Source organism: Narcine bancroftii, chromosome 1 (assembly GCF_036971445.1).
Source record: "Narcine bancroftii isolate sNarBan1 chromosome 1, sNarBan1.hap1, whole genome shotgun sequence".
In the NCBI taxonomy this organism is placed as follows: domain Eukaryota; kingdom Metazoa; phylum Chordata; class Chondrichthyes; order Torpediniformes; family Narcinidae; genus Narcine; species Narcine bancroftii.
Genome location: NC_091469.1, coordinates 5,191,245 through 5,212,924, shown reverse-complemented (window position 1 = coordinate 5,212,924; position 21,680 = coordinate 5,191,245). Strand labels below are relative to the sequence as shown.

The window sequence follows — 21,680 nt, the reverse complement described above, 5'->3', positions numbered from 1 at the left end:
CTTTATAGGTCCTCAGGGAATCATAAGGAGGAGAGAGAAGATATAAAGCCTTTTTGGATATACTGAGACAAAACTGAACATATGGTTCGTTTTTCCAGTACAATAATGCAGAAGGTAACAGTCAGAATAATGTTAAATATATGTAAATTTACAACACAGAAACAAGTGGTTTAGCACAATAACCCTCTATGTGCCACAGAAGCTTCCTCACAAGCTACATCTGACTCTATTGGTATTTCTTATATTCTAGATATGCCCCAGACAACATTCATTCTTCAACTCATATCACCATTACAAATTACCTGAACAATACTGTTAGTGGGAGCTCACTGTGGACTAATTGGCCACTCCATTTGCTAACATTTACAATGCTGCCTTTCTAATCCAAAAACATACTTCATTGGGAGCAGACTGAGAACATTTTACAAATAGACCTTTACAACAATCTAATAGTTTCATGGTAATTTTTCCTGCCTTTCACTTGGAGAGTTCAATGACAAAGCCACACGTAAGGATTACTAGTTCAGAACTCTGTAATTGAAATGTCCTTAGCATATTAATGATAGGATATAAATGCAAGTTCTTTGCTTCAAATATCAAAATTGGCAGCTAGGGAAATTATCTATTTTGTAGAAATTGATGCTTACCTCTTGAAATCTAATTCACTAAAAACTAAAAACAGGGTGGCACAGTTAATGTAGCAGTTCGCACAGTGAAGAGTGCCAGCAACCTGGGTTTAAATCTGTTAGTGTCTCTGAGGAGTTTGTACATTCTCCCCGTGTCTGCATGGGCTTCATCCAGGTGCTCTGGTTCCCTCCCACGTTTCATGGGGTTAGTAGATTAATTGACCACATGAGTGTAATTGGGCAGAGCAGGCTCATGATCCAGAATGGCCTATTATCTCTAAATTTAAACATTTTAAAAACTAATCTTGATTTAGTCAAGAACAGGCTCAGCTTAGTTCATTCACTAAATACCAAATGAGTTGTAGCTCCTGCAGGGGTGCACATCCCAATTTATAAAGTTAATCATTTCTACTTAATGAACAACTTTGTACTTTTGAGGTAACTGAAACTATTGCTTCATAGTTACATCAAATATTACTTGCTCTATGTTAATTGATCATTTGCTGTTGAATTACATTGTCATACTATATATTCCTGCTCTTTTACTTTATACTGTTGTTCACATGCTTCAGTTGACTTGCTGCACTGCTCATGTCACTAGCCACCTGACGATTGACAGGGAAGCGAGCCAAAGGAAAGCAAGCTCCGCTCATACTGGAAGTAGACATCATTCTCCTTCCGGTCGGCTTGTTAGTTGATAACTACGGGTTGTTCATAAATCGGATGTTTCAAACCTGAGGACTGCGTGCATTAAACCTTTACAAAGTAAAAAAAAATCATCCACAAAGTTCTCTAAAGAGTCCAAGAATTTTTAGTGCCATTTAAAAGATGAAACGTAAATGTTTCCTCGATATCTTGTTGCTATTAATAAGAACAATTCTAATATTTATTTACCTTTACATATAGTAAGAAGAATTCCAACTATGTGATGTAATTAATCAGTATATTAAATGGCAATAATCACAAAAAGTCATTATGACATAGAGTTGATGTAAAGAAAGCTTCATGATTTCTGTTCCATTACCACAAAATGACCATTTACGTGACAGCATCAGGAATTAGCATTGACAAATGAAATTTGCAATGTACTGTAGCTCTCTCTGTAAATGAAAGACTTGCATTTGATGCTTTGGTCGAACTTTAAAATACAAAAAAAGAGAAAGAAAGCCTGTTGCTATCTTTTTCTGACTTGAAATTATTCGCCATAATCCAAATCCTCTTTCCAGATAGTAATTATAGGGATCATTGAAATTAGGCTGTAGTTTCTAATGCATAATTTTATATTTTTTACCAATTTTGCCTATCATGTACAGAAGATGATGGTGGTCAGGTACATGCCCCATTAGTATTTGGCCTTACCTGAATTGTGTGGTGTTCATGCCTAGAAGATACATCTGGTAAATTAATAGTATACAGTCTCTCAATCGTAAACTGCATTCCATTGATGAAAGAGTCACGGCCTCACCTCCCCTGTAGATCACCACACATATTTCCATTACAATAGCTGCCTTAACACACTTCTAAACACTCCATACAGAGTGGGCATGTGTGACACACTGCACACATCGTCTGTAGTTTATACTAAAAAACATGGATAAGACATGAGATTCAATGCCTTCTGCAAAGTTTGCGACTGGTATTTTGTGGCAAGATTTTTCTAAAATATTCCTATCGCATTCCAACAGTAATAGGCCATTTCAGCCAACAAACCCGTGTCGCCCAATTACACCCAATTACCTACATACCTAGTAGATTTTGAATGGTGAGAGAAAACTGGAGCCCCTGGGGAAAACCCATGCAGACAGGGGGAGAATGAACAAACTTCTTAAAAAAAGCGCGGGATTTGAACCCCAGTCCCGATTGCTGGTGCTGCCACGGCATTGCACTAACGGCTACACTTAACATGCCACCAAACTCTTTCTGGAGTTTTATTCCACATGTATCTACACATGCCCAAAAATTATTGTGTATGAATTTAAGACAGGAATGATACTGAGCATCTCACAACCAAACACAGTAACTGTACCTCCTCTGTGTTCTCACACACATACTTGACATAGAATTTACTCCAAAGAAACAGGCCATTCTCCTCAACTGGTTAGTGCCTTTGTTAATGCTCCATCCTAATTCACCTCATGCTGTTTCCATAACCTTTTCATCCTTTCCCTTTTATCGACTTAATTTGCATTTCCTTAACAAATGTTTAATATTATTTGTCTCAATAACTCCACCTGGTAGTGCATTTTATACACCATCCTCAAGGTAGAGTTTGATTCCTGAATTCCTGACTGAATTTATTAGCACTTTTAATTATAGATCCTGATTGGATTCCACCACAAGTGAAGCCATCTTCTCCACAATTAATATCTCACACGCAGAGAAACATAGGTCAGAATGTTAAGTAAATTTTAAAGTAATATTCACAAGTTCAGAACAACTTGAATCATGATCAGAGAAATTATGACCTGCTGAAATTGTACTTTAAGACCTAAGAAGAATGTTATTTTTTTTTTAAGAAAAATCTCGTCTTGAGCCCAGTGTCAGGACCAAATACACTTCTCGTGATAATTTACCTACTCATGGAGGACAATAGTCAAGTCAAGTGTGAGCAGTGCTTCCCCCTTCCAATAGGCTCTTGAATCTCCTCAAACTTGTGGTGATACAACCACACTCCTATCCGCCTACTGCAGGTAGGCAACCTGGCTGGCTGTCAATCCCTGGCCTTTATAAAGACTCGAGCCGGCCCCTTTGGGGTGATAGTCAAACACGTGGAGCAAGCAAAGGATAGTCAGGCACACATGGAGCCGGCAAAGCTACCCAGACTCTGCTTATTATCACTTCACTCTTTAGGAATACAGGGAAAAATCCACTGCACTTTCCAATTGTGTACATATTGCAAAATTCCAGGACAGTTTCTTTCTTGCTATTATCAGTCTCTTGCATGGACCTTGAATCAGTAATAGATGATGCATTTTCACTGTTTTAACTGTACCTTTCTCTATATCTTGTAGTTTATGCAACAAGGTACCTTGCACTCTGTTATGCTGTAACACTATACCCTACACTTTAGTTTTATTAACTATCTTAAATATGTACTTAAATATTGGTCGACTTGCCTGGGTAGCACCAAAAAAGAAAGTTTTTCAACTGTATCTCAGTACATGTGACACTAAACAATTTAATTCAGTAAAATATTTATGTTTGTAAAGAGAAATTCAAATAATCTGCTAACTGACCATTCAGAAACTTGGTGGTTTGGTATCTGTTTCACCAGGTAATATTTGTTGTACTTCATTCAGATTTACCAGGGTACCAGTTCCTGCTCTGCCTTTTAACTCACTTGGGCCCTGGCTCCTGTGCTTCCTCTGCCAATGCCAGGGTCCCAGTTCCTGCACTTCCTTCTGACTTGCTGGGGCCCCTTTTTAGCACTATCTTCGAATTAGCCGGGGCCCCCAATGGCCGTGCCCCATTCCACCTACCAGAGCCCTGATTCCTGAACTCTCATTTAACTCACTGGAGTCCCATTTCCCATGCTCCCTTTTAACTTACCTGATACACCGAAAAATTATAATCATCTAAAATAAGTGAATATTAAAAGGAGTTGGTGTATTAATATGAATAACAAACCTTTGTCTTAAAATCTGCTAGTCCACAGCCTCCATAGTCCTGAATGTGCCACATTCTTGTACGCACAAGTCAAAGGACAATGTCAGTAGTCTGGTATAATTATGAGATTATTTCCCAAATAAAGATTAGTTGCAAAACAAATGCACCAGGTCCTGGACATGAGACATTTTTGAAGAAAGAAGGGACAAGCCAAAATTAAGTGTGACTACACTCCTGCAAAGTGACAAAAAACAGTGTAAATTTCCACTGCATTCTGTGAGTTAATCTCCAATGATGTAGCAGGTGTGCCACTATACTCAGAGGCTAAGGAGGAGAAAAATCAGACAGTGAATCTGAAACTAACTATTTTGAATGGTGGTAAGGGACGGAAGAAGGGTTATGATACCTCCAATATTCAGAAACCTGCCAATATTTTAACCTAAATCAGTGGGAAGGAAATACGGGATTGTTAAAATGCAGGTTCTACACAACACCCAAATTTAATTAAAAAAATAACTTCCATAATTCTATCAAGGTTTGCCTTAAATTACTATTTTGTATGAGAGCTTTTTAACAACAGAATGGAATCTTGTACAAACATCATTATGGTATCATCCCCAGTATTTTGAAATGGGAATTATATCTGCCATTAGATTATTGTTATGTTAATACAAATCAAAGAATATGCATCTAAATCAGGAATCGGACCACTATCCAATCTAAACCATAGAAGGACTCTATAAGTTCAATTGAATGAATGCTTTATGTTGATTGTGACAATATTAATCTAAACATGATATCATATTTCAAAGATATACTTTTGCTTGTTGTAACCTATCTAGAAGGATCACCATACCACAGGAGCAATTATAACTATGTGCAGTTAGTAATAAAATTATCCTTTGAAGGTGGTGATTCTTGTAAAGTTCTTCCGCTAATAGCTGCTTGGGTTTGAGCAATCCTTTAAACATCAAAAAATTAACAAAATAATGTTTGTGGCATGTTAAATTGACTGGTTAAGCTGTAGGAGGATATATGGAAGCAACTGACCAAACATAAAGCAGAAGCTTATAAACAGCATCTTAAAGGATGCCAGAGAGGTAGAATGTTTTGAGGAAGGGATTCCAGAGTTTTGGATCTATGTATTTGAAGGGATGGGACCAATGATCCAGCAACAAAGAAACATTGAAGCACAAGAGCCCAGAATTAGAGAAACACAGAGATAGGTTGAATGACTGTAAGAGTTTACAACAACCACTCATGTTATGCTCCTTGTAACCCATACAATATTTCTGAAAATTATGTAATTAAGATAAGTCTTCAATTAGAATATACCAAATGAACAAAAGTGAAACACAAAAGTCTGCAGATGCTGTGCTTATAGTTAAAACACACAGGAATGCTGGAGGTACTCAGCCGGTTTTGCAGTGTCCAAAGGAGGTAAAGATATATTATCGATGTTTTGGGCCTGAGCCCTTCCTCAAAGAACAGGAAGGCATTAAATAAAGACTGAACACTGACAGGGGAGGGTTCCAAACAAACAAAAGGTTTAAATTGGATATGATGAGGAGAGGTGAGAATGAATTTCGACTCTGAAAAGAGACAGAGAGAAGTGAGAGAGCTGGGGGAAAGGCAACAGGGGGGAGAAGAAAGGGGGGGGGGGGGTTTAACAGAAACCGGTGAAGTCAATGTTAATGCCACCCAGTCTGAATTGAAATGGGTGGCCACTGGGTTATCCACGCTATTGCAGCAGGCAGAGCTGAGATGCTCAACAAAGTGATGCCCCAGTCTGTGTCCAGTCTCTCCAATGTAAAGGAGACCACAACGGAAGCACCAGATGCAGTGAATGACCCCTGCAGATTCACAAGTGAAATGTTGCTTCACTTGGAAGAACTGTTTGGGGCCCTGAATGGTGATGAGGGAAGAGGTGTGGGCGCAAGTAGAACATATCACGAGGTCACAGGGTTAGGTGCAAAGGGGGCGATTGGTGAGGAGGAAGGAGTGGACTACACATGTATATGTGGGTGATACGACTTCCTTTTCTTTTTGTTGTCTTCTTTTGTCTTGAGTTTTTATTATTTATTGGTTTATGAAAGGGGGGAGGGGAGGGGGAGGGGAGGGGGGAGGGAGGGAGGGGGGAGGGAGGGAGGGGGGGAGAAAGGGAAGTGTCACCGTGTATATTTTACGATGAATATTTGTATACATATATATTGTTACTGATATGGTTTATGGGGGGAATAAACAAAAAAATTACAAAGAAGAGGAAGGAGTGGACAAGGGAGTCACAGAGGGAACGGAGCCTGCAGAAGGCAGAGAAGGGACGAGAGAGAAATATGTGTTTAGTGATGGGATCACATAGTAGTTGGCGGAAATGGAGGAGGAAGATAGGTTGGACCTGGAGGCTGGAGGGGTAGCAGGTAAGGAAAAGACAAAGGGAATCTTGTCCTAATTGATGGGGGATAAAAGATCCACACAGATCCAAGACTTGATTCTCAGTCTATTTTGAATTGCCTGATTAATACAAATCCTATCATTGCAGAATAGAATCATTGCTGACCATTACTTTTGAATAAACACTAAGCTGTGAAAATAAGCATAATACCTGACCAAATTGCTTCAAACCAAGTTTTCTTCTTGTTCACTTTCATCTATCCCCTTTATTCATTTCATCTGTCTATTTCTTTACACTATTTTGGAAGACCATCTTTTCTTACCTCTACCCAAACTATCTATGTAGGAGTTAAGAGCGGAATTTCATGTATTTTTATTGTTAGCTAACCACATATTTAGAAATGGACACAAGACCATATGTGTAGAAGTGACCATTCCATTCATTGTAAGAGCTCTCCAATTAGTCCCAGTCCACTGCTCACAACCTACAATTCTGACTGTTTCTTGTATATACATGCAAAATGTATGTGACATCAACACAGACACAAGCCAGACATGGCTCCCTTGGTGAAACCAAGGTATAACTGCACCTTACACACTGGGAAATCAGCTTTGATTCCCAAATAGGCATGATTGAGTTGGTGACTCAGGAATTGATAATAAATCCCAAGGAAATGTGACCAGCAACCAAAAGAAACATCACATAGGCAATAAAAACAAGCCGCTCCGAAACTGGGCCATATAGCATCAATTTTTTTTAATGCTACAATGGGTGTTCCTTTCCTTCATACAAATATTGTAGATATTTTTGACACAACTCACAACACTTAAAATGAACAGTACAGTACATACATTGTGAAAATATGTGGTGTTTGTGATACGAAGTCTTATGCTGCTCTGCTTTGAATGCCCCACTAATCTAGCTAATACAATGTACTAAACATCCTTGGGAAATCTACTGTGATGGATGATGAGAAGGTCAGGATAATTATTGGAACTATGCAATGAAGGCTTGGTTGTACCAGGTAGACTGAACTGAAGCTTCCATGAATTCTTTGGCAATCCTTTGGGACTCCAGCATGATGGGGTAGAGAACTGAGCAACTGGAAGAATTATGTGAAGAAGGTTTCTGGCCACGAAGGCCCTTCCTGTGGAGTTTAAACACCATAGATATTTTATATGTTGTTCAGAAGAGCAATAATTGCAGTAATTCCGTTCCTTCAAATAGTTGGATATCTGCCATGAGGTGTGGCCACATAATCAACACTTTACTTCGCAAACCAATTCCATTAATTACAAGATATATATTAAAATAATGCTGAAATATTTGTTGCTTGCCTGAATAAGATATCCCAACAACACAAGAAGCTCATCAACCCAGGATAAAACAGCCTGCTTTCTCATTTACCAACTTGAACATTTCGAGCTCACTATGGTTAATGCACCAGTTAAAATACACATGGCAGCAACCCAGCCAGGTTTCTTAAAAAAAAAATCTGATTTATAGACTCCTCTATCTCTTCCTGAATGCGAGGTGTACCCCATACAAGGATTTCCCAACCTTTTTTTTTATAGTCAATGAGCATCTCCCCTTCAGGAGATGACGGAGACACATCAGTTAGCACAGTCCTATGAAGAGTTTCAGCTCAAAACAGTGACCATTCTTTTCCTCCCACGGATGCTACCCAACCCACTGATTTCCTCCAGCAGATCATGTTTGGCTTCAGATTTCAGCATCTGCATTTCCTTGTGGATCTCACACAGATGAGATTCCCTGATACCAAAGAAAGCTTATTTGAGCAGCTCAGAGAAATGCACCTCAACCAGTACGTTAATATTAAACATTAGGAATAATATTTACTCTGAAAAATTAGTCATTACAGTTATGATGCCATCAGTTTTGTGGCTCCCATTCAGTATCATCTACATCTCAAGTACACCAATCCCAAGTTAACAGCCTCAGTGGAGTTCAAGTTCATTTATTATCTGATTGCACAACTACAACCCGATGAAACAGCATTTGCCTCAGTGCAAAACATGCAAACACAACCAGACATAACACACACATACACAAACAATACATAACCAGAACAAGTATATAATGAATAAATAATCTTTTATGAATATGAGAGTCTCAGATGGTTAGTGTGAGCAGTTCCTTTGGTCGTTCAGCATTCTCACTAACCATGGGAAGAAACTGTTTCTCAAGCTGGTGGCACTGGCTCTGAGACTCCTGCATCTCTTTTCTGATGGGAGTAGCTTAAAGATGCTGTGTAGGGGACCTCAACACTTTTGCACGCCCTCTTCCATTGACAATCTCATGTTGATGCTGGGGGAGGGGGTAAAAAGGGGGAAAAGGAGATGCCAGTGATCCTCTTTGGTGCTCTTATGCTCCCAAGGATTGACCTCCAATCCACTTCTCTGCAGCAACCATACCACACTGTGATACAACCAGCCGGGTCATTCATGATAGTGGCTGGTAGCCTTGCCCACTTCAGTTTTCTCAGGAAGTGCAGTCACTGTTGCACCTTCCTGACAAGTGAACAAGATGCTCTGTGGTCTGGATAGGTCATTTGTTTGGCTCTCTGCCAAAGATGGTCTCTGAGGAGCTTGGTACTCTTTACCCTCTCCATACCAATTTATTAATGTGTAGTGGAGTGCGGTTGTTCCTGGACCTGAAGTCCACGATCAACTCCATCTTATCCACGTTGAGACTCAGTTTGTTATTTTCCACCTCTTCTCTGTAGTGAGACTCATTGTTGTTGCTAACGAGACCACTGCAGTTGTGTAATTTTCAAACTTGATGTTAGAGCTGGATCTGGCATTGCCCATAAGCCCAAATTTCCCACCATTTGGAGAAACAGCAAAAGCTGTAATTGTTCTGCAAAGAAAGTCAAGTTGTGGTTCAATCGATTAAACAGTGCTCCTTCAAAGCAGCCTGTCATTAATGGTGAGTGATGTTTATATTGAGGCTAAAGTAAATGGATGAAAAACTGTTTTCACTGTCAAAGGATAATTGATTAGAGGACACATATACGAGATAATTGGGATTCAATTTCCCCCCAATATTACACAAAACACATTGCATGAGAAAAATAAATAAATTATACTTTGGAAGATAAAATTATTTATGGTAAAATAAAGGATATGTGGGATTAAATGAATAGCCCTTCAACAATCCAACACAGGCCATCTGATCTTCTGTTTTCAGGGATTATCTATTGAGATCAGAGGGATTATATTCACATGTTACCTGTAATTTCTTCTGATTTTTGCTCCTCCTATGATTTCTTTGTCCAGTACAATCTGCATTTTCAAACCATTTCATTGTCTCTAATTTGCCTGAAATATTTTAAAATAAGATTATTTGGATAAAGGTATGAAAAGCATTCCTGTTTGAAATTGCCATTGATAACTTTGTAAAGAATAAATAAACATCATTGCAATTAAAAAAAGGATCAATTCCCAAAACTTCATAATGGAGCCTTGTGCAGAGGAGTTGTTAGTCCACAGCTGTTGGGCCTACCAGCATGATCTGAATAGGAGCTAATTTAGCTCCACATGGGGGTGTGGATGCTGATACATTTTAAGATGAGAGCAATTAGGTTATCAGTCTCCCATTAACTTCTGCTGCTGAGCACCAGGTTCAAATGATGATGCAAACAGAGCACTTGAGTTAAGGCCTTGATTACTGAAACTGGGAGCTGCACAATTACTTTGTGCTGGCTGTGAAGAGAGTAATCTGGTAATCAGAGATGAATTATCACACAGTAAATGTACTAACCTTCAAACTCCCTAGTCTGTATTGAGTATAGAATGCAATTTTACACAGTTGATGGAACCTTTCATTTTGAGCCAAGGCCTTCCTTTAAATCCACCTCAGCTTTTGGGTTGTATCTTCCTGCTAGTGTTGAAGTTACTGCTGCAGGAAGAAAAAATGAAAAAGATAAACAAAATCTTGGTGGATCACTTGTTGCCTGTCTTGTGGGATTCCAAATAAAATTCTCAGATCCTTGATAATTAAAGACAGTACTGAAGATTGGATTACAAATACGTGTAATGGTCAATACTGTTTAAAAGACGAACCCCCCCCCCCACCATTTTTGGTTCTAGTTCCCCACCCATCCAAGCTCCCAACGCCCTGGCCACCAGTCCATCTGGGCTCCTGATGCCCCAACGTGGATTCTGGCCATGGCCCCAGCTGGCCACCCGCCATCCACCTGATCTCCTGACGTCCTAATCACAGACCTGGGCCCTGGCCACCCACCTACTGCCCATCCGAACTTCTGACACCCCAAACATGGATTTACCACCCGTTCCAAGCCACCCATCCACCCATCCAAGCTCCCAATGCCCCAAACAACATAGGTACTAATCACAGTCAAAAATAGCAGGTGTATAATAGTCGACCCCCTAAATTTAACCCTAAAATTTTGTCCACAAAATTAAACTTTTACATGTGTACAGTAGGCTCAGTCCTAGAAAGGCAAAATTATAGCAGTCAGTTTTTCCAATCCTAATCACCATTCAGTAAATCCTACTGCAAGTGTGTGTGTATTTGGATAGGAACTATATTCAGTTAACAATGCTTGCAGTGCCTTCCACACTGGCTTATAGAAATAATAATGATTTTTGATAAAATACACCTTCTCTGGATGACTATTCTCACAATGGAGAAATCAGAATGATTGTGAACCTAATTTAGATAATTTGTAATGATTTGATATTTGCATTGATCTCAATGAACTACCTTGGTTCTTGGTCCAGCAAAGGTTTAATTTAAAAAAAAATCTCATCTCTATAGTCATGTACTTGATCTACACATCACCAATTTCCTTTTCCCCGTTATTTGTTGCCGTGCCATCAGCTGCCTAGGTCCTAAGCTCTAACATTCCCTTCCTAAGCCTCTCCTCCTTTATGATGACCATTTTTTAAAAACCAATCATTTGGTCACCTGTCCTGGTCACCAAACATGGCTCAGTGACATCTTTGTGTAATAGTGCTTCTGAGAAATGATTTGGGCCCATATTCAGTGGCAAAACCACTAATTCAATGTAAGTTCTTACAGAAAAGTGGGAGTGATTTAAGCAGGGTTCAGTATAAACATCACTTAGCATAAATGACAAACTGCTTTACAGGAACACTGTTTAATGTGCATTCCACTTGATGGCTATTGGCATAAGTTGTAAAAATCCACTTCTTATCCCAGTGACAGACATGGTCTTACAAGAGAAGTTCAACCCTCTATGCCAGGAGTTGAATTTAGTACTTTTTGCTAGTCCCCATTTACAATTTCAATAGCTTGGGATCTGAACTAAATACAAAAGGCAAATTGAGGATATGGCTGTAGAGCTATTGTGTTACTAGACTAAACATGAATGATCTTATTAAAATGAAACACAAAAATGTGTGCATTTAAATTCTATTATGACAAGATCTGAATTAAATGATCAAAGGCTGATACCAATAGCTGAGATCATTAGAAGTGCCCATGAACTTGGTTTGTTGGAGACTTCTATCCATGTCAACTATAGCAAAATAATATTTCCTCTCAATGCACATTCTGCATCCTAGTGATCTGCTCAGTTTTACCCTTGCCTCCATCCTTGATATCCAAATCCCCATAAAACCCCTTCATTCCAGCAGGTTCTCCTGGTATGCGCCTCATCTCTACTTTCCCAAAGAAAGAGTGTGGATACAATAGGCAATTGGATTAACCATTCACAAACAGATTATTACTATTCCAGGTCCAACCTGAAACAAACTAACCTGTTTTTTTTTCTTTTCTATTTAAACCCCTCTCAGAATAGAATCTTGGTAATACCGGTGTCATTCCTTGAAGTTTTTTTGTAGTGCAACCCAATCAGTCTTAACCCTCTACTTTTCCCCCACAAAATTTTTTTTTTTTTAGCCTTATATTTATCCAATTAACTTTTCTGAAAATCCCACTTACTTTCAAGGTCATAATTGCTCATTGTATAAAGAAGCCTTTCCACATATCAACCTGGATCTTTTGCTAATCACTTCAAACCTGTCTCCTCTTCTTTTTCTACTTTCCTAATCCTGTCAAATTCTCTCTCAAAATTGTCTGTTCCAAAGAGGAAATTCCCAACCCTCTAATTTCATAACTGAAATCCCCAATTCCAGGAAAATTTAAGCATCCTATTTGGACTTTCACATCCTTCCTGAGGGTGTTTGATGGTGTAGATGCAGTCAAATTCCAGGTTCTCAGTAATAAAATCAGAAAATGCTGGAAAGACTCAACAAGTCAGGCAGCATCTGTGGAAATTTACTATTTCAGTTCAAAGCCCTCAGTTAGAATTTTAAAAGAGAAAAACAGTTTTTAGATGCAGAGGACATGTGTGTGGTGGGTGCAGAGAGATAGGGGTTGGTGTGTTTCAGACAAAGGAATATCTCAGATTGGTTGAGGCTAAATTGGTCAGAGAAAATTTGTAGAGGTCATATAGTCAGCGAGGATTTTTTTGTTGCATTAAATTTCCACTGACATTGTTTTTCTTGTGTGTTTTAGCATTGGATCTGTAGGTTGCCAAAATGTGGTCTCTTTATCAAATCAAACACCGAGCAGTTCAAACTGGCACTACTGTGATGAAGGCTGTGCATTATATTGATTGAAAATGACTGAATTAATCTCATGATTATACCATGGATCCAGTTTTTATAGACTTGGATTAATCAATGTACTGCCAAGTTGAGCCCACCTGCAAATTGGAAGAACACCTTATATTTTGCCTTGGTTGTCTCCAACCAGTTGGCATCAATAGGAACTTCTCCAATTTCTGCTACTCCCATCCCAGTCTCTCCCTTTACCCTCATCCCTGTCTCCTATCCTTCAGCTCCCACCTCCTTTTCTTCCCTCTTCAATCAAAGAACTATCTTTCTAAGCCCTCTGCCCTCGCCCCATATCACTTCTCAGCTTCTTTCTCTTCTATCCTCCCATCTGTATCCATCACTTACCTGTAGGCCTGTGTTCCTCCCCTTCCCCTCCCCCCCCCACCCTGAGAACTTTAGTTAAATCATTTATGGTCGACATTCTTAGCTCCTAGAATTGGACCTCTAGACCTGGAAATGCATTAATCAATAGTAAGAACATCCTTCTGCTCCCTATGTAACCTCTGCACAATGCACAATTGGTTGATACTTAATGGGGGTTTAGATGTGATGCAAGGCTGCAACAAAGCCCAGCCAGCTGCTTATGGCCCCATCACTATTTGGTGATCATGTAGATCTGGTCTGATAACTACATACAAAGCATTAATTGATTTAGAAGCCTAATCCAAGTGCATTTAAATGTTGGGAGGACCCATTTTATTCCCCTGACTTCCGGGTGTGTCAGTAGTCACCTTTTCTGTTCCTAGGTTTTAGTTTACAAGCCTCCCATTGGACAATTATGGCACAACTGTGTTAAACAGTAACAGCTATGTTCTAGAAACAACAATGCAGAATTTCAGGTGCACTGAGAGGCCAGGAATGTTCACGATAGAGAAAATAAAAGAAACATTTAATAAAGATATTGAAAATAAACTGGATATAATAAATACTCTTTCCAATGTCTGAAGGCTTAGTGACTAGAGAAATATTATTTAATACCAATGGCAAAAGAACCAGACAGGAGACAAGGAGATATATATTTTTTAGCTACAAGTGCTAATGCCAACCTGAAAGGGTGGCAGGAACAGTTCAATAGAAGGAGTTGGACAAGTACATTAAAATGATATCATTAACATGGAAAATGAGCTGAGGTGAGGAATTAATTATTTATCTCTTTCTAAGAGCCTGTGTAAGTTTGGTGAATCAAATCTATTATATTTCATGATTACAAAATTAACAAAATAGCATAAGTATGGGGTTGAGAGGAAAAATACATCAGCCATGATTCAAATGGCAATGTAGACTTGATAGGAGAAAGGCTCATTCTGCTCCTATGTCTTATGGTCTAAAATCCTTGGCTGTGGATCCATATTTGTTTCTATTTCAGGAGAATCAAAGCATTGATCACCACCCTACAGTTTTTAACAAAAATGTGGCCCCCTCAATTGTGGAGATCAAGCAGCAGATGCAGATAGAGATCGCTAATGCGACTCCCAGGACAACGAATTGGCGGGAGTCGAAGCTGGTGCAGCATCAGATCAATAGCCCTAAAATGGCGCTGGTCAAGCTGCCCAGCTAACTCAGCAGAAACAGGCTGGGGAAGAAGGGCATTCATATGCATAGATGATCCCGCCTGCTATTGTTATTCATATGGATGACTCAGTCAATCAGCAAAAACGGCGGGAACTTGAACAGTATAAAAGCAGCCTTTCCAGCCCTAATAAAGCGAGTGAGCTTAACCTGCCACACTGTGTGTGTATGTTTCTTTGTAGTGGTCGGCTACAAAAATAAGACTTTTAAAGTTTTATAAAGTTTAGGGTTGTCAGCCCCATCAATCATAGGAAATATCAAGGCCAGCCAAAGTACCTGGGAGAGAGCAAAAGCAGGGATCTTGAGTGATATTTTGTTTAGACACCTTCTAACTACATTCCCAAATGTTGTGATATGCCAGGGATTAAAGTGCACCAAAGGAAAAGGTACAGATCTCGGAAAGTGAAATACTAAGAAAAAGATGCTACCTAAACATCCCCAATTTATAGGGCTGTATCTACCGATAGGCTGAAAATGGATGTTAAATTGAAATACACTGTGATATGTTTCATTTGGACAAATGCATTTCCCATAGTCAAACATGCTGTACTAAACAAACTGGAATCTATTTTACTTACATTTACTAAGATATTAAAGTCATTAGTTTAACTCTTCTTGGAATAAGTTAAAGTGGTGACCTAGCATCTTCCATAATATTCCCAGTGCAGAGAAGTATCAGGGATTGATGGCACACATCTTCATTCAGAGCCAGGATCATGATTTGAAATGAGTCAAGCATGTGATACTTTGGGGGTCACATGATGTGAGGAGAGTGATAGGATGTAGAACCTTAGAGCTCCCAGATCCACAAGAAAAAAAACAGAAAAAGTATCAAAACAACCACCAAAATATTCACTGGCAAAATAGGATGACTTCAAGAACAGAAGAATGACAAAGAAAAATAAAACCACAATCAAGCACGGTAAAGAAATGGCCCCGAAGCTAGGAGACTAAACTGAGATACCTCAGGGTGAAGAAAATGGCGGGGCCGCCTCAAACAGCCCGTAGAGTCTACTCTGCAGGAGAGTTGAGATCGAGGAGGTGATGCTACCCAGGTCTGGCAAGCAGACTGCAGGAGCCCGCAAAGCAGCTTAGGGAGAGGGAGGGACTTAAAATACCCCTCTCGCCCTCTTGCAGCAGGAGCGTCGGGTCAGGCGCTCTCATGGTGAGCATGAAGCTCGCACTACAGCCGGTGGGAGCAACGACGGCAGGGTGGAGAGGCGAGGAAACGCAGGAGAGGAGTCAAACTGGGAGGCAGTGAGTCCATCGAGGTCCAGTGTCGGGTTGGGGGACATGATGTGTACTAGCGACGAGAGCAACAATGATGGCAACAGAGGCAACTGGAGGACAATACCACGAGGCTAGGAGGCCTGGAAGAGTCTTACCAGTGAGGGAGGGGGAGGACTCGGAGTCTTTCTTAGGAGATGTACTGGAGGCCATGGGCCTCATGGAAGATCGGCTCTTATCCACAGCTTGAAAGAGCCCAGGACAGGAGGGAAAAATTAGATAAAATGCAGGGAGCCCTTTCAGGATTAATTGGTAGAATGACAGAAGTTGAGGATAGGGTGGGAGAAAGTGAAGATAGAATTAACAGGTAGAAAAGGAGCTGGACCCTCTGGGTAAGGGAGAGGGAATGCATTTGGGACAAGCTGGATGCCTAGAAAGCCAGTCATAAAAATAACAAAAATAGTGGGATTGAAGAAGGACACTGAGGAGAAAAACCCTTTGGACTTCTTCCAAAGCAGGATCTCTGAAGTCGAGAGTGAAGAAATGTTGGGGGATAGGGTGAAGATGGAGAGAGCACATCGGTCACCCATTCTGAAGCTGAAGCCCAGAAAGAAATCCTATTCTGTCCTTGTGAAGCTGCTGCATTACCAGGACAGGGAAAAAATATTAGGAGAGGTGATAGCTGATGCAACAAAAGGTGGGGGGGGGGGGGAGTAAACCAATGAAAATAGAGGGGTATAAGGTATTCTTGTACCCCGACATTAGCGCAGAAGAGTTTAAGCCAGTCAAAAGGGTGGTAAAGCTGAAAAGATATGAATGCATCCTAAGATATCCAGGCACCCTGTAAGTGGTTATTGCCTGGGTGGGTTATTGCTTTGGAGAGCTGTTTGCTGAGGAATTGCCTGGACTCAGGGGGAAAAAAAGAGCAAGAATAAGAATGGAAATTAATGTATGAAACTATAAATAATTACTGTAGAATGTTAAGCATTTTGCTGTAAATATGGATAACTATTGAGTTTATAAAAATGCATGTGAAACGAGAAGGGAAAAGAGAACTAGGAGCACTCTGGAGTGGCGATAGGGGAGGAAAATGGAAGGGAGAGGTGTGCATCACATAGGCCGTGTAATGGAGGGAAATGGCAACAGCAAAGGAGGAATGGTCATCGGAGGAAGGATGAAGGGGGATAGGAGAATGGAGTATGATAAGGGGTTGGGGCATTTTGTAGTATTTTGTGTTTCTTTTGGATTTTTTCCTTTTTCGTTTGTTATTGAATAGTTTTTTCTTATTTGTCCTTTTCAGGTTCATGGTCTTTGTTTTTGTTTTATTTTCCCAGGGTTTGTCGCAGGCCCAGTGGGCTGGAACAGACAGCTGAAGGATAAAGGTTGGAGGAATGAGGGAAACACAGGTCTGAAAGTCTCTGGAGCAATTGCTAAGAGTATAAAGTACATTACTTTTAATGTTAATAGCTGGAACAGAACTGTGAAGAGGAATAGAGTCTTGGCACACAATGAAAAAAAAGGGAGCTGATCTGGCCTTTCTCCAAGAAACACATTTAACGGAGCAGGAACATCAAAAACTAGGTAATAAACTAGGCGAGGTAATACCCTCCTCATTCAGATCAAATGCAATTCTAACAGGGAAGAGTGTCCTAGTGAAAATAAAAAATGTGATCTCAGACAGAACAGGAAGATTTGTAATGGTGCACTTTCAGATATATTCAGAATCTTGGACCTTAGTAAACGTGTAACTCCCAACTTTGATGACAAATAGTTCATACAGGACATTTTCCTGGGATTGGCAAAGGGAAAGGAAAACATTTGTTGGGTAGATTTTAATTTTTGTCTGGATCCTGTCTTAGATAAGTCAACAAGGTGGCAAGGGCTACCACTAACTGTATGAAGGAGCTGAACTTGACAGATGTGTAGAGGCGGAAACATCCAAGGGAGAGGGATTATTCCTTTTACTCAAAACAATATGACTCCTACTCTAGAATAGATTTTTTTCTTGGCTTCAGCCCATGTAGAGAGTAGGATCATGGAGGCTGACTACACAGTGAGACTTCTCTCAGATCATTCACCCCTGACATTAACAATAGCAGGATAAGCAGGATACGGCATACAGATGGTGTCTCCATACGTTGCTGTTAGAGAAACCAGAGTTTTGTAGTTTTATAAGAGCGCAGATAGATATGTTTTGTGAGGCCAACTGTACCTCTACTCCAAATAAATTCCCCCTATGAGATACCCTCAAAGCATATTTGAGAGGTCAAATAATTGGGTACATCAAAACAGTAAAAAAATACATGAGGGAGGTGGACAAATTGGAACAGGAAATTACTTGTCTAGGAAAGGATTTCCAAAAATTGGGTTCTGGGGACCATTACAGGGGTCTAACAAATAAAAAACTGAAATACAATACGCTCCAAACATCTAGTATGAAAAAAGCTACAATGCAGTCAAAACAAAAATACTATGAATTGGGAGAGAAAACCCACAAAGTACTTTCTTGGCAGTCGATGACAGAACAGACCTCAAGGACGATTAATGTGATACAAACTGGGATTGGCAGGATCATGCATAAACCAAAAGAGATTAATGAGACCTTCAGGGATTTCTATGAGAGTTTATATAAATCAAAATTGACGGGGGGGGGGGGGTCCAATAAAGCCAGCGAGTTCCTGTCTGAATTAGAGTTACCAAATTTAGACCCAGAAGAACAGGAAGGCCTAGATTTTCCATTCACAGAAGAAGAGATAGGGAAAGCATTGAATTTGCTGCAGACTAACAAGTTGCCAGGGGAGGATGGGTTTCTACTTGATTTTTATAAGGAATTTAAATATTTACCTGTGCCTCTTTAATGCTGTACATTTTAATGCTAGATAAATTCAGCAGGTGATGTAAGTAAAGATGCATCACCAACGTTTCGGGCTTGAACCCTTCATCAAGGTGGTAAAAATACATCACCAACATTTTGGGCTTAAGCCCTCATCAAGGTGTAAAGATACATCACCAATGTTTTGGGCTTGAGCCCTTCATCAAGGTGCTCTTTATTTGGAGGTGGTAGACCAGGCAATGGAGACCCATACCCTCCCAGAATCTTTTTCAACAGCAATCATTACGATGATACTTAAAAAAGACAAAGATCCACTAACACTATCTTCCTATAGACCCATTTCATTGTTAAACACAGATTATAAGTTACTTGCCAAAGCCCTGACAAATAGATTGGTGAAACATTTGCCAAAACTAATAAATAAAGATCAAGCCACCTTTGTGCAAAAACGACAGGCAGCGAATAACACTGGAAGACTGTTGAGTATCATGCATCTGGCACAAACTAGAAATGAGAGAGGTTTAGCTGTGGTCCTGGATGCGGAAAAGGCATTTGATAAATTGGAGTGGGATTTTCTTATTTAAAGTGCTTGAAAAGTCCGGGTTAGGGCCACCTTTTATAAATTGGGTAATGATGCTGTATCATCTGCTCAAGGCTAAAGTTGCAACCAATGGACAAATTTCTCTACCTTTCTCTCTGAGAAGATCACATAGACAAGGGTGCCTGCTATCTCCAGTCCTATTCATTCTGGCCATTGAGTTGCTGGATCTTTCCTGCAGGACAAATTAGGTCCAACTATGGCCCTACCAGCATGCAGTGACATAGAGGCCCATGGTTTGAAAAGGGAACACACAGAGTTCATCTGAGCAATGTATTTCTTACTCCAAATGGAAGGGCCTAACCAGTCCTTCATAAATTAAAGAAGAGGTGGGAGCCGGACCTAGGAATAACAATTGATGAATGGTGCTGTTCTGACTTATGTAGGATCAGGATGAATGCAATCATTAAAGCGCGGTACAGGCTGGTACAATACAACTTTCTACACCAGCTATACCTGATGCTGTAAACATTGAAAGAACTAAACCAGAATTGTCAGACCAATGCTTCAGATGTGGCATTTAGTCAGGAACCTTTGTGCATGCAACCTGGACGTGCACAAAGTGAGACCCTTTTGGGTGGAACTAGGCCAAGACCAAGAAAAAAAATCATAGGTAAAGTATTCCCACAGGACCCAGAGCTGTTCCTATTGGGAAACATATGGACATAAGACTTACAATGAACCTGTCCAAATTTCAAATCCAGTTCGTAATGATCACATTGCCAGTGGCCAGGAAGTGAATAGCGGTTACCTAGAAATCCGACTTCTGCCTGAGCATTACTCGCTGGAACACAGCAAAATTACTTACAACTTAACAAAAACTTAGGGCACTTAAAAAAAAATTGCAACCATACTTACATTCTAGAGGAGCACCATTATAAGGTGGACCATCGTGCCTCACCACCCTACCTTCCTCATCTATCCCTCAATCCCATCCCAACCAGGAAAAGTCAAGAGAAGAAAACAGTCTGAGCACTGGCCACCCTGCCATGACTAACCCATACCCCCCCCCACCCCCCCATATATATTTCATACCTTTGTTGTGAGTGTCTTTTTCAATGTCACATATAATTATGGTTAATTAAATGTTAAAAGCTGAGGTGGGGGGGTGGGAAGGAGGGGAACAGAAAGAGCTTGAACTGCAGAAAACTTTATATAGAATTGATAATTGTAAATTTGTAAATTGTAGTCAATGCTGATATTGTTAACATTGATACTGATAATGTTGATAACTGAGTTTAAGTTTGGAAAACCATAAATAAAATAGTCAAAAATATGTGATATTTTAAATGTAACAAATGCATCCTTGGGACCTCCCTTGTTGGGTAATTCCCTCTCCCACCATCTATAAAGAACGATAGAAGAAAATATCCCATGGCCGAATGATGGATATTTGTACAAATTTGAAAGACAATGGGGAAAGAGCAGAAATGGAATGATGGGCCAAACAGGTTCCTCCTGTGCTTTGTCATTCGTCAGCAGGCTCTGTATAAAAGGGGATTTCTGAATTAAAATGAGTGAATTTCTCAAAGTACTTGACAGTGGATTGGCTCATTAAGCCCAAGAAACCAGATAATCTGTGAAAGGTTCTATTCACTCTTCTCTGGTTGACGCTTCACACTGAAAACTGTTCTCATCAACGTATTGGCACTTTGCTACATATGAACCCACCACCAGACACATATTTCCCTCTCCACCTTCCGCAGGGACCACACTTTCCATGACTCCCTTGTCCATTCCTCCCTCCCTACCAATCATCCCCTTGGCACCTATCCCTGTGACCGCAGGGGAAGCACCAACACCTCCTCCCTCACCATCGTTCAGGGCCCTAAACAGTCCTCCCAAGTGAAGTGAAAATTTACTTGTAAAATCTACTGTAAAATTTACTTGTTATCTACTGCATCCAGTGCTCCTGCTGCAGTCTCCTCTACATTAGAGAGGCTGGGCACAGACTGGGAAATTGCTTTGTTGAGCACCTTGGCTCTGTCTGCCGTAATAATGTGGATCTCCCAATAGCCATGGTCACATGTCACATGAAGTGTTGGACTGAGACCACCCACAAATTGGAGGATCAACACCTTATCTTCCATTTGGGCACCCTCCAACCAGATGGAACTGTGCACTCTGGTTTCCATTAACCCCCCCCCCCTTCTTTTTCTACCCCCTTCCCCCATGGTCTTTCCCCCAGCTTCGTCTCTCT

The 21,680-nt window shown here is 40.2% G+C and overlaps 1 long non-coding RNA gene across 2 annotated transcripts in view; it reads right to left on the bottom strand.

Annotated features, from left to right (window-relative positions):
- The window catches only part of LOC138754792 (uncharacterized), a 186,578-nt gene that overhangs the window by 43,684 nt on the left and 121,214 nt on the right, over positions 1 to 21,680 (bottom strand). For both annotated transcript variants that reach the window (XR_011351931.1, XR_011351932.1), the window contains 2 exons: positions 10,408 to 10,545; positions 9,877 to 9,965 (listed from right to left, as the gene is read on the bottom strand). This is a non-coding gene — a long non-coding RNA (uncharacterized lncRNA). The remainder of the gene's footprint in view (positions 1 to 9,876; positions 9,966 to 10,407; positions 10,546 to 21,680) is intronic.